The sequence below is a fragment of the Callospermophilus lateralis genome, unplaced genomic scaffold (genome assembly GCF_048772815.1).
Source record: "Callospermophilus lateralis isolate mCalLat2 unplaced genomic scaffold, mCalLat2.hap1 Scaffold_63, whole genome shotgun sequence".
Classification (NCBI taxonomy): Eukaryota; Metazoa; Chordata; class Mammalia; order Rodentia; family Sciuridae; genus Callospermophilus; species Callospermophilus lateralis.
In genome coordinates this window covers 19,733,819-19,747,399 of record NW_027514713.1, presented here as the reverse complement: position 1 = coordinate 19,747,399, position 13,581 = coordinate 19,733,819, and the positions used below count along the sequence as shown (strand labels likewise).

At 33.6% G+C, this 13,581-nt stretch overlaps 1 pseudogene; it reads right to left on the bottom strand.

Moving 5' to 3' along the window:
- Positions 1–1,796: 1,796 nt before the first annotated feature.
- The window catches only part of LOC143389631 (axin interactor, dorsalization-associated protein-like), a 36,541-nt pseudogene continuing 24,756 nt past the window's right edge, over positions 1,797–13,581 (bottom strand).

Below are 13,581 nucleotides of genomic sequence, written 5' to 3'. Positions count from 1 at the left end.
TGATCCTCAGCACCACATATAAATATAAAGGTACTGTGTCCATCTACAACCAAAAAAAAAGGTTTTTTTTTTTTAAATTATCACTTTGATATACATGTATCAGTTTTGCTACATTTTAATAGTAGATTTTAAGGGAGCAACTTCAACATCAGTAACATCAAACAAAAAGGTAATGAGTACTCCACAGGGTACAGAGTGCTGCCAAGCACCTTGGAAAGTTTACATGACATGGAGAAGATGAGGCCCTTCTCTTGAGAAGTTTACAGTCTGGAAATTTTGACTACTCAGAGTTTCAGTTGAGTGAACATTTTATTAAGGCAAATTCTTTATTTCCTAGAACTACTGTAGACTGAACTATTTTTTGCACTTGTGAAATTAACTCAATCCAGATGAAAGAAAAGACTAAATTTGGTTGAGAATTCTTTCAGGCTCATATGGTTTTATTAACATTCATCTAGTAAACAAAATTGACCTAACAGACAACTGAAAAATTAAAGACTAGATCTCTTGAAGTGCAAGGGCTAAAATAACTGTTATTCATTTTAAAAAGCAAACAGATGGTATGATTAGGGTTTACACTAGTTTAAAAATAGGCCAAGTATTGCATTCCCTTCATGCATTGTTCTTTTAAAATAGTGAATATTAAAATACATGGGTTCTACATGTAACCCACAAAAAAGCTCCTCACAAATCTTTATGTTCTGTGTATCAAATATCCACCTTGTGTACTATGAAAGTTTTATTTATGTCTCATCATTAAGTTAAAAGTAATGTAAATGGTGAAATTATAATAGGCTAATGACCTGCATATTTTCATATGAATGTCAATATATCTAAATAGGAAATAAATGGCAGTTGTATCTATCTATATTAAAAAAAAATAGAATCTTTCCAGATTTTGCATACTCATCACTTTATAAAGACAAGGTATGCAGGTTTTAAGGTTTCGCAATCAGTTGTCAGAAAAACAGCAGTTGTTCCTGCAGTATCTCATTAGCATCTGACTCAATTATTTTTAGATGACATGATTTAAATCCACCCAAAAATTTGTAATTATTCTGAGAGAGATGGTTTTAATGTTAACCCTGGAATCATTAATGTTAACAACCTAGAAACAATAGCAATGTGATGTAGAACAACTAATCAACATGACTAAAAATATGCTCACTTTCAGAAAAACAATCTGGTCATCTGGAAAAAAATCACAGCTACAATCTGGGGGGCACTCCCATATAAGATATTGATAAGATATTTCTAAGTAGAACTATCAGATGAGGATGAATTTAGGCCAGCTCTAAGGAACAGCCTATAAGACAGACCATAACTGATCCAATTTCCTTTCAAAGCAATCTGGTACTATCCTACCCAATTCAATTCAAAAGTTTGAAGTTAATTCAAATCAAAAGACCATATTGGAGCAAAAGTGAGCAAATGTGTAAACTCTAGCACATTCTTATTGCTGTATTTTAAAGTTTGAAGATGAGCATACCTACCACAGCAGTATTGTTTCAGGAAGCAGGGTAGGAACAGTGGTAATTTAGGAAAAAGACTATTAATTGCACAATTAATAGAAAAGTAAAAACATGTTTCAAAATCTACAATAAACCTTGTATCCAAAGGAGTCATAACAATGAGGTGCTGGACTTTAGTTCTGTGGTACAGCTTTGCAATGAACTCACTGGCCTATAGGTACGGCTCACTTCCTGCCTCCTGAAGAATGAATATGCTACCCAGAGCTATGATGATTTCTACTGAGTGGTAAAATTCACAGAAATTCCACATTACTCATGTCAGAATCATTCCTTGTGCAAAGTTTGATGTAGATGAAGATAAAGTGGTTTCTTGGTCAATAACTGTAATTTCTGTAATAACTGTAATCAGTGGGTTTCTTGTATCTGTAACCACAATAGAAAGATGATTGTTTAAAATACTTTGATGATTGATTTACTCCAATGTTACATTCTAGATAAGAGGGACTAAGAAGAAACATGAACTAGTAACCATTAGAACAGTATGAATCTTATATGTATATCACTTACAGTTCTATTACAATTGGCCCAGGTTTAATCTCATCCATCTCCATGAAAGCAAAACACTTGGTGCTGGTAAACCTTTTTTTAGGCTTGTAGTGTTTGAATTCAAAGAAGATAGCTGCACCTAAGGAATTAAAGCAAACCACATAAGCCAGAGACCACACATTTCTTATGTGTCACCAGAAGCCTATGATTTTACAAAGTAACATGTGTCAAACAATCTGATGACACAACTGTTGATAACTCACTGTGGCTGTCACTCCAAGCTCTTCTACCATGTCTGAGTGACATTTCTCCATATCATTTAATTCTACAAAGTACAACAAAATTGTATAGCAAGAATGTAAGTTATGTACACAGGTAGAATCATAAACTACCAAAGAATATAAAATATTAAATACCACAAGAAAAACAGAAGTTACTTAAGTATCAGCAGTACCTACAGAAATGGTTTCAATAAGCACCTATATTAGATAGAATAGAAATTTAAAAGAGTTCCTTTGATACTTTATTTCTCTCCCTCCTGAAACCACCATGCCCAGATTGTCCTTTCCATATTCTTACAAACTGCCAGTTATAGTATCTTTTTACCCAATGCATCTTATTGAAAGAAAAAAAAATTCTTTAACTGTTAGAAAGTAATCATTAGGTTCCTAAAAGGACTTAAGATAATTATTATAGAACCTGCTTCCTTTACTCTGTATTATGAGAAATACTTCCCTGTCAAATAATATTTAACCACATTATTACACAACTAGATAATGCAACTGCTAATTCTCATATTTTAAAAAAATTGTTGATTTGACTTTCTTTAAGTCAATATTCATAACTATGTGACATAAGATCTTGTGTTAAGTACACTATCAACACAAACCCAGATAAGTACTGTCCTTAAGAAGTCCTTAAGAAGTCAGTAACTGATAATTACAAACCTTTGGTTAATTTTTCAATATGCTTCTGGAGCTCAATGTCCACATTAAAATGAACATATGTATCTTCTTTTCTTGAAGCCACAGGAGTATCTTGCACAGGAGTTAAATCTATGCCATTCAGATCTGGAGAAACAAATAAGTTTCTGCTTATGAGCATTCACATATACAGACGGAAAATCTAGAAACTGCAAATGTTATAGTTCCTAAAGAGGCATGGAAAGAGCTGAGAGGAGATTCTCAGGCTAAGAGATTCCTATTTGGTGTGAGCAAGTATGTGAGAGTTGTTGAAGTTCATGGGGTATGTGGAGAGAAATGAATATAGACTGGATAGGAGACCTCATGAAGGGGACAAGGAAGCCTTTACATGGCCAAGTGGACAAAACTTGATCTTCATAGTGAAGTGGTAAAAAGAAGAAACATGTTTTCCTTAGGGAATAGTCCACTATATTTTTCTATGCCAAAAAAAAAAAAAATCTGGAGTATATAATTTGCCACAATGGACCTCTGCCACCAATTTCTAACTTTGATCAAGTATTTGGCTTATTTGGAAAAGCCTTTAAACCTAACCTTATCATAATTTCCCTGTTAAGAACCAAAAATGGATGAGAACAGCCAACAAAAACCCTTTTGTTGATGAATAATTTTTCATATATATTATCTAAATTCTGGTTATACTGTTTACAACATACCCTGAATTTACAACAACCAGATGGTACATTATATATAGTTTTAATTTTCTGGGTTTTAAAATCTCAGTTTAATCAAATTCAACATGGACTCATTTAATAACTCCTCAGTGTTTATGTGTTATTCATTTATGTGTTTCAAAAAGCTCAAAAACAATTTAGTACATTTAATAATTAAAAAATATTTACATAAAAATATTTCAGTTTAACATATGCAAAGGTAACTTAACATTTACAACATCATTAAATATTTTTGTGTTTTAAGTATACTTTCTGAATGAGTATGCAGTTTTACAAATGGTCTATCAAACAATGTAAATATTTTCCAGTACACTATATATTTGATAACTGGCAACATCGGAATTTAAAAGTGTACCAGTATTAGTGCTGTGGATTATGTTCTTTAAATAAATCTTTTTCTTTGTGGTCATATTTTTCTTTTAATTAGCACTAATGAACCCATGGATCTGACTTTATTTCTGCAATTGATAAAAGTTCCTCCATTTAATTTCAGCACCGATCTGTTCCTTTGGTGCAAAACTACAGATTAAAATAAGCCATTTGTACTAATTATAGTTATTTCTGTAAAATGGTATAATTTATTCCTTAATCACATCATCATCCCACGGGATTGCTTTCAGGGCATGGATGTTATGGACGCACCCTACTTCCCTGTCCCCTGATTTTCATCTGCCTCTGTAGGACTCACCTATGTAGATACCTCAGTAGCACAGGAAGAAGAGGGGCTGAAGCAGGAGAGATGGGAAAACAGGACATGGGGCTTTGTGTAGAAAACTACACACCCATGGAAGGTGAGGAGTGCTATTGTTAATCTACATCCTGAAGGCTGTAGCTGCTGTTAAGGACAATGTGTATGTTTAGTCCGCACGTTAGCTGGAATCTGAAGAGAAAAAATCTATACAAACTCAAAAGCAAGTAGGAAATATATTTTGTAAGTCTTTCAGAACTTTCTGTTATGATCTCTTCTAGGATTTTGCCTCATTATAGAATGCATTAAAGTAAGTTGTCAGATATACAAGACCATCCCCTGTCAAAAACTTTGTCCCATATGAGAAAAAACATAATGCAATTTGCCAGTTATTTACCCTTTACACTAACTGTAATATAGGGATCGATGTGCTGTCCAGCATCTTTCAGACCAATTTTCTCAGTCCTGATAGTAATGTCATTCCCGGTTCTGATGGCAACCTTGATAATAAAGTACCTGGCAACAGAGAAACCTCAATAAAAGTTAGCTCCACCAATAATTCAGAGTAAATACTTTGACAAACAGAAGATATAGCCTACCTCTTAAGAACTAGCTAGGCATTATGTATTTTTATTTCCAAAAATCATGAACATCTGATTTATACTTTTTTAGAAAAATATTTAATTTTACACATAATATATGTGCATTTCCCAACTATACAATCACCTTTAAGCAGAAATAATAATTTCTATAATAATAGTGTATAGTATGTATAATAAAAGTTTGTTAAAAACATCACTTGAGGAAGCCCAATTATACATAAGAGTATAATATGCTCACATAATATTTATATTACATATGTACTTCTATATTATACTCAGCATCTTAATATGAAGTGGTAGAACAAAGACAAGAAAAGCTTTTAAAATACTTGTTATTCTGTTCTAAAGTCTGAGACATTTAATATCAGAGTTGATCAATACATTCTTTCCTTTAGTTACCCCTAATAAATAATAATTTACAATTTGATATTTATGTTTTAATTTAACTATATAGTCTTCTATTCTTCATTCTATTTTGTATGATTTATTCTCAGAAATTAGTACTATACAGACTGCCATATAAAAGGGCCATTTGTATAACTGAACATTTTTCCCCAAAACCAACTAAAATTTTTAAAACTAAAAACCCACCCAGAACAACATGACAACATTCACCCACCAAGAACATATGAAGGAAGAAATCAACTGTTCAGTATGTTCCCTTTTTTGAAACTACCAATAGAGAACAGATGCAAATAAGCTGATTTTAATCAAGTATGTATACAGAACCTCAAAATACATTTAACAAAAGATTTTGGTTGATGTTTTTCAAGTTTCTATTCATCAATGCATTATGCTACTTTTAGTGATGAGTTATTTGAAGTACATGAAGCAATCAACACCCTATATTTGAAAATACACATTTGATTGATGGCAAATGTGGCTTGAGGAAATTTTGGGAGGTGATGGGAATGTTCTGAACTTGTATAGTGATGACAGATGCAAAACTCTATAGAGGTGTCAAAAATCAATGAATTTTATTCTTACAGAAGGGAAATGTTATGATATACAAATTATACCTCAACAATGCTGTTAAAAATGTATTACTTTCTAATTTAAACAAATATGAAGACAATACAGACAAATGCAAGAATGGGAAGGCCTGGAAGCTGCATTCCACTGTTGCATTAACAAACCTAAATGGGCTCAGGCTGATATCATTAAATATATACATAATACCTTCTATGCATCTTCTTTGATTGACAAATGAGGGTACTTTTTGAAGAGGGGCTTGTACCTGGACATCTGAGATGAACTTCAGAGAGCTAAGAAACACCTTTAAAATTTTATGAAAAATGTGAATATGTATACATTTATATTTTTATACATACATATTCACATGTATGTATATCATATATGAATTTTTCTGCAGAAAAGTTCATTCTATTATGTAGTACATGGCTGTATAAATATCTACAGTTTATGTACAAATTCTTGTGTTGATAGATATTTGAATTACTTCAAGTGTTTGGATATAGTTAACAAGGCTATTATAAATACTCTTCTGAACATCTTCTGGTGCCCATAAGCACCCATTTCTGAAACAGAGGAATCACTAAGTCACCTGGCATGTTACCTCCATACCTACTATGTAACGACAATCCATTTCCCAAGGTGGTTGTGCCAATTTTTATTCCTAGCCCAAGTGCAGTAGTGTTCCCATTGCTCCACATCCTCACTAGGTACTGTTTTCTCAGATTCTTAATGTTAGCCAATTTTGGTATAAAGAGATCAATCATTTTAATTTGCATTCCTCTGAAGATTAATAAGGTTGAGCACCTTTTCGAATAAATCAAATAAATGATTTCCTCTTTTATGAAGTGTGTTCAAATATTTTGCTCAATTTTTTATTGAGATGTCTATCTTATTGAGCTGTAGGAGGTCTCTATTATTTTGCTGGACAAATGTTTTACAAATAGCTTCTTAGTAGTTTTCTTTTATAAAGGCTTTTTGTTGAAGTAGAGCATATACATTTTAAAATGTACAAATTGTTAGCACAGTTTGCTGAACTTTCACAAAGTGAATACACCTGTATATAGGAAAGATATGATCAGCCTCCTGGGAGTGTCCTTCCCCACACCCTATCCAATTCACTCTTCCAAAAGATAGCAACCGTTGCTAACTTCTAACACCAAGTATTAGTTTTGAATGTTAAGAATGACTTTTGTCTGCCATGGTGTCTTCTGATTATGATAAATACTTACTGCTAGTATTATCAAATTTCTTAATATCTTCCTTTACAATCAGTGCTTTTTATGTTATATTTAAGAAAACTTACCCCACTCCAAAATCATAAAGGTATTATCTTGAAAGCATTTTATTGTTTTGCCATTCACACTTAATTCTATATGTCACACAGAATTATTGTCTATGGTGTAGTAGGAGCTTTAATTTCATTCAGTTTCACATAAATACTCAATTGTCTCAGCACTACTCATTAAAAAGACTGACATTTTCCACCACTGATCTGCAGTCCCACCTCAATCATAAATCATGTGGCAATCACTTTCTGAGTTTTCTGTCTTACCGGACTGTTTATCCTCTTATCACTAATACAGTATCTTAATTGTATAGCTGTATAAAAGGTCCAGGAACTGCAATAAAAATTCAGATGAGTTTCAGAAAGAGTCTATCTTTATAAATTGCTTCTTCTAATTTATGAACTAGTATATATCTTTACATTTTAAAAATCATAACATTTATTTAATAGAACTTTATTTGACCTAAAAGCCTTCAGAAATAAAGACCTAGAGATCCAGGGAAAGCTCCTGTTTTTATGTTTATGTTCCATGAAGAATGGATGGCCATGTAGAAATGACTGGAAAGGGGGTGTGAGCTAATGGTAAAAGCCTGCCAGGGTCCTAGCAAGCCCTGTCTGGTCAGATTCTTCTTGGCTTCTCTGTATAGTCTTCTTTCCTTCTGGACCTAAGGCAGGTCCTGTCTGGAATGAGGGTTTTTAAGGGAGGGGGGAAGGGAGGGTAAGGGGACAGGAAGGGAATAGCAGGGAGGGTAGGGGAGAGAGAGAGAGAGAGAGAGAGAGAGAGAGAGAGAGAGAGAGAGAGAGAGATTTGTAGGTTTTATGAGAGAAGGCTTTGAAAGAGAAGGGTGAAGGACAGGAGGGCAGGAGGAGAGCAGAGGCTTTGCTGCTGAGGTTGCTTTCGGGATTCCAATCTCCTTCAGTTAGAAGTTCCCAGCAGGCCAAAACCCCACCTTTTGGGCTATCATATTCTGATCTGACCCTGCCCACCTTCCCCCTCTCCCTCCCTCCTCCTCCCTTTCTCCTTTTAAGAAGGGAATGTGTAGATCTTTCCATCTTCTAAGATCTTCTTTGATTTCTCTGTTTAGGGTTCTGTAGTTTTCATTGTATAGATCTTTGACTTCTTTTTTTTTTAAAGAGAGAGTGAGAGAGGAGAGGAGAGAGAGAGAGAGAGAGAGAACTTTAATATTTATTTTTTTTAGTTATCGGCGGATACAACATCTTTTGTTTGTATGTGGTGCTGAGGATCGAACCCGGGCCGCACGCATGCCAGGCGAGCACGCTACCGCTTGAGCCACATCCCTAGCCCCAATCTTTGACTTCTTTCTTTGATTCTCAAGTACCTTATTTTTTTTTTTTGAGGTTACTGTAAATGGGGCAGTTTTCCTCATTTCCTTCTCAGAGGCTTTGTCACTGATATACAGAAATGCCTTTGATTTATGGGTGTTGATTTATATCCTGCTCCTTTGCTGAATTCATTTACTATTTCTGGAAAGATCTACCTTGCTCTTGGGATAGGCAGAATTAATATTATCAAAATGACCATACTACCAAAAGCACTATATAGATTTAATGCAATTCCAATCAAAATCTCAATGGCATTCCTCATAAAAATAGAAAAAGCAATCATGAAATTCATCTGGAAAAATAAGAGACCAAGAATAGCTAAAGTAATCCTTAGCAAGAAGAGTGAAGGAGGGAGTATTGCTATATGAGACCTTAAACTATACTACAGAGCAATAGTAACAAAACAGCATGGTATTGGCACTAAAACAGACTGGTAGACCAATGGTACAGAATAGAGGACACAGAGACTAACCCACAAAATTACAATCATCTTATTTTAGACAAAGGTGCCAAAAACATGCACTGGAGAAAAGGTAGCATTTTCAACAAATGGTGCTGGGAAAACTGGAAATCCATATGCAACAAAATGAAATTAAACTCATAACTCTCACCATGCACAAAACTTAACTTAAAATGGATCAAGGACCTAGGAATTAAGCCAGAGACTCTGTGTCTAACAGAAGAAAAAGGTAGGCCCTAATCTTCATCATATGTGTTAGGCCCCAACTTCCTTAATAAGACTCCTATGGCACAAGAATTAAAACCAGGAATCAATAAATGGGATGGATTTAAACTAAATAGTTTTTTCTCAGCAAAAGAAACTATCCATGAGGTGAACAGAGAGGCTACATCCTGGGAGAAAATCTTTACCCCTCACACATCAGATAGAGCACTAATCTCTAGCGTATATAAAGAACTCAAAAAGCTAAGCACTGAAAAAACAAGTAACCCAATCAAAAAATGGGCCAAGGACTTGAACAAACACTTCTCAGAAGAGGATATACAATCAATCAACAAATATATGAAAAAATTTTCAACATCTCTAGCAATCAGAGAAATGCAAATCAAAACTAAGATACAACTCTAATCAGAATGGCAGCTATTATGAAGACAAACAACAATAAGTGTTGGCAAGGATGTGGGGAAAAAGGCATACTCATACACTGCTGGTGGGACTGCAAATTGGTTTAGCCAATCTGGAAAGCAGTATGGAGATTCTTTGGAAATCTGGGAATGGAACCACCATTTGACCGAGCTATTGCTCTCCTTGGACTATACTCAAAGGACTTAAAAACAACATACTACAGGGACACAGCCACATCAATGTTTATAGCAGCACAATTCATAATAGCTAAACTGTGGAACCAACCTACATGCCCTTCAGTGGATGAATGGATTTTAAAAAATGTGGCATATATACACAATGAACTTTTTAAAAAGAGAATAAAATCATGGCTTTTGCAGGTAAATGGATGGCATTGGAGAAGATAATGCTAAGTGAAGTTAGCCAATCCCCCCAAAACAAATGCCAAATGTTTTATCTGATATAAGGAGGCTGACTCATAATAGGGTAGGGAGGAGGAACATGGAATGAATAGATGGATTCTAGATAGGGAAGAGGAGAGTGAGGGAAAGGGAGGAGGCAGGGGATTAGCCTCCTAATGAATGTGGAATGAATGTGATGGACATCATTATCCAAAGTACATGTCTGAAGACACACTGAAGACACAAATTGGCTGTCAACCTACTTTATATACAAACAGAGATATGAAAAATCGTGGTATATATGTGTAATAAGAATTGTAATGCAAAAAAAACCCAAGTACATGTATAACGTGAATTGGCATGAATATGCTTTATACAAAGATATAAAAAATTGTGCTCTATATGTGTAATAAGAATTGTAATACACTCCATTGTCATGTATTTAAAAAAAATAAAATCAATAAAAGAAAAAGAAGGGAATGGGGAGTGGGTAGGGAAAAACTGTGGAATGAACCCAAACTAACTTTCCAATGCACATATGTGAATATACTATAATGAAACTCATCATTTTGAATATCTATAAGATGCTAATTTTAAAAAATGTAAATAAATAGATCAGTAAAGTGGATCAAAGGGAACAGTGGGAGGGAGGATGGGGAGGGTGCAGGGACTGAATTGGAGCAAATTATATTCCATGCATTTATAATTAGTCCAAATGAATCTAATGTCAAGAATAACTATTATGAACAAATGAAAAAAAAAGAATAATGACTACTTAGATATGGTATCTGATAAAGATCAATTAAAAAACTCAAAGAAATATTTATAAAATGACACTGATTTATAGATTCATGATTCTCAAATTCTGAATCTCATGATTTCCAAACAATAGTTCAGTTTTGCATATCAAAATGAGGATGAAAGGAGAAATGTGTTATTACAGAGAATAGTAGTAACATGTGTCCTTTACTACCAAGAGAGGCAAATAAGTTAGGGATTGGGAGACCAGGAATCAGAGAAGAGAGAATGTACAATGGGAAGACAAGAGAGCAGCTACAGAAATCAAGACACTCTGCTATAAACCTGTGCTGCTAACCACAAAATAATTGTTCAAAATGCTGACACCCCACTTATTTGTAAAAAAACACCTGACCCCATTTGAGAAGCAGCACACTAATTATGCTATAAAAGAACATTAAAACAGAAAAAAATCTTACATAGGAAAAAGTTAAATGTAATGGTTGAGAAGGGTAAGAGCTATGGAATTAAGAAGATTCAAGTAATCATCCTGAAAGGTGAGTCAATTAAATTTTGTTCTTTTTGTTTTCTCTACCTATTAAATATTTATTTTAAATGTTTGCTGAAAAAACAAGTTTTATAATTTTTTATTGGAAATTTCAATAGACACACTGGGTAAAAATATGCACCTAAAAATAAGACAGTATTTGTAAAATGTATAGATTCTAAAGAAAAAAAGAAGAACTAACGAAGGACACTACAAAACACTGTTTTTTCATTATGAGGTTCAAATCCAAAGATGCCTTACACAATCTAATACTATTTATTGAGAATGCAAAACTAATGTTTAACATATAAAAAGACTCACACATGCAATAGGTATGAGTTCATAAAATGAGAACCTAAAATAAAAAGGATTAAGTCATTGTTGTGGTAGAAAAATTATCCAAACCTTACAATAATTTCCTCAGCACTACCACCACATCTTGTTCCCTTTGACTCATCTGTATGATGATAAAATGTATCATGACTATGAAATATAGATGCATAAGAAATTAACCGTTGCTTCATTCTTACTCACTTAGAATTAGTCCTGAATAGAGCCACTGTAGAAGGACCAACAGTGCTGCTGAAAAGCTCCCAACACAAGCACCTTTTCAAAAATATGTGTGGATATATGAATTAATTTATACTTACCACTTTCTTAACTTCTAGACAAAATATGACAGGCTGTCACTATAAACATAAGATCATAAATTTATAAAACAAATTGAAAGAAAGGAAAAAAAACATACTCTGTCAACATACACTGGGAAAAAAAATTACCTACCTTCTCTTCTGAGGAAATGGTAAGTTTGTCACTTGAGATTAAGCTGCACACTTGTTCAATGCCCAGGTTGAGAAATTCTTCACTAAGTATGACATCTGCAAAATGTTGCTCTGTTTGGGAATTAAAATCAAAATTAATGCATTTATACCAATATCCACTTATGACAGTTTCTTAACTTTGTCTAACCTACAAATAAGAAAACCAACTGCACTTCCTCCAAGCAAGAACTAACGAACTTCACAAACTCAGTTCATGATACAGCAAAGCAACAGCACGTGTGGAAGGCTGCCTTAATGGACATTTAGCTGTATCAATTCTGTTCTATACAGTGCACTTTGGAGTTAAGCATGTAATCCTTTTCATGGTGATGACCCAATTAGTATTTGCATTTGTAAAACTTTTTGATATCAGGGTTGTATCTGATAAAAAATAAGGTTTCAATAATTTAGGGCTGGGGGCTGGGGTAGTGGCATAGTGGTAGAATGCTTGCTTAGCACATGTGAGGCACTGGGTTTGGTCCTCAGCACCAGATCAAAGTAAATAAAATAAAGGTATTGTATCCATATCCAACTAAAAATAGTGCTTATTAGTATTATCCCTAAGTTCTAAAGTAAAAACTTGCTTTAAAAATTCAGATTATCTTATAGGTCCTCACAATTAACTACATCCTAATACTACATAAAAAGATTTTTTTTAAAGATTTGCTTCAAATAAAAAATGAATATAAACACCATAAAATACCATAAGAAGAACTGACTAGTTGGCTTCCGCTTTAGAACATTTGGAAAAATCTACTTTCAAAAACTTCATGAATAACTATTCACCTTATAAAAGGTTCATCACAAGATGATTTTAAATATAATAAGCAGCTCTGGAGTGATTACGAAAGATTGGCTCTACAAAAATCCAAGAGATACAACTTTTTTCTAAACTCAGTCTTGGTTAAACAAGGTATCACACTGAAATAAATACAAAATTGAGACAAAATGAAAAATCGTGAAAACAACATATCAATAGAACAGAATGGAGAGCCCAGAAGTAGCACTACACAAACTGATCTTTGACAAACAAAAATAATTCAACACAGAAAGGGTAGTCTTTTTAACAATATCTGAACAGCCGATCATCTACGTGAAAAAAAAACGAATCCAGGTAAAGACCTTATATTTTTCACAAATATTAACTCAAAATGATCCATAGAATTAAACATAAAACACAAACTTTAAAAATCCTAGAAGTTAACAGAAGAGAAAACCTAACAGATCTTGGATCTGTCTGGTGATGACTTTTTAGATACAATACTGAAAGCATGATTCATGAAAAAATATTTGATAAATTGAACTTCATTAAAATTATAAACTTCTTCTCCCTGATACTAAAGATATAAAATGATAAGCCACAGTCTGGGGGAAAATATCTGCAAAACATATATCTAATAAAGGACTATTATCCAAAATATATT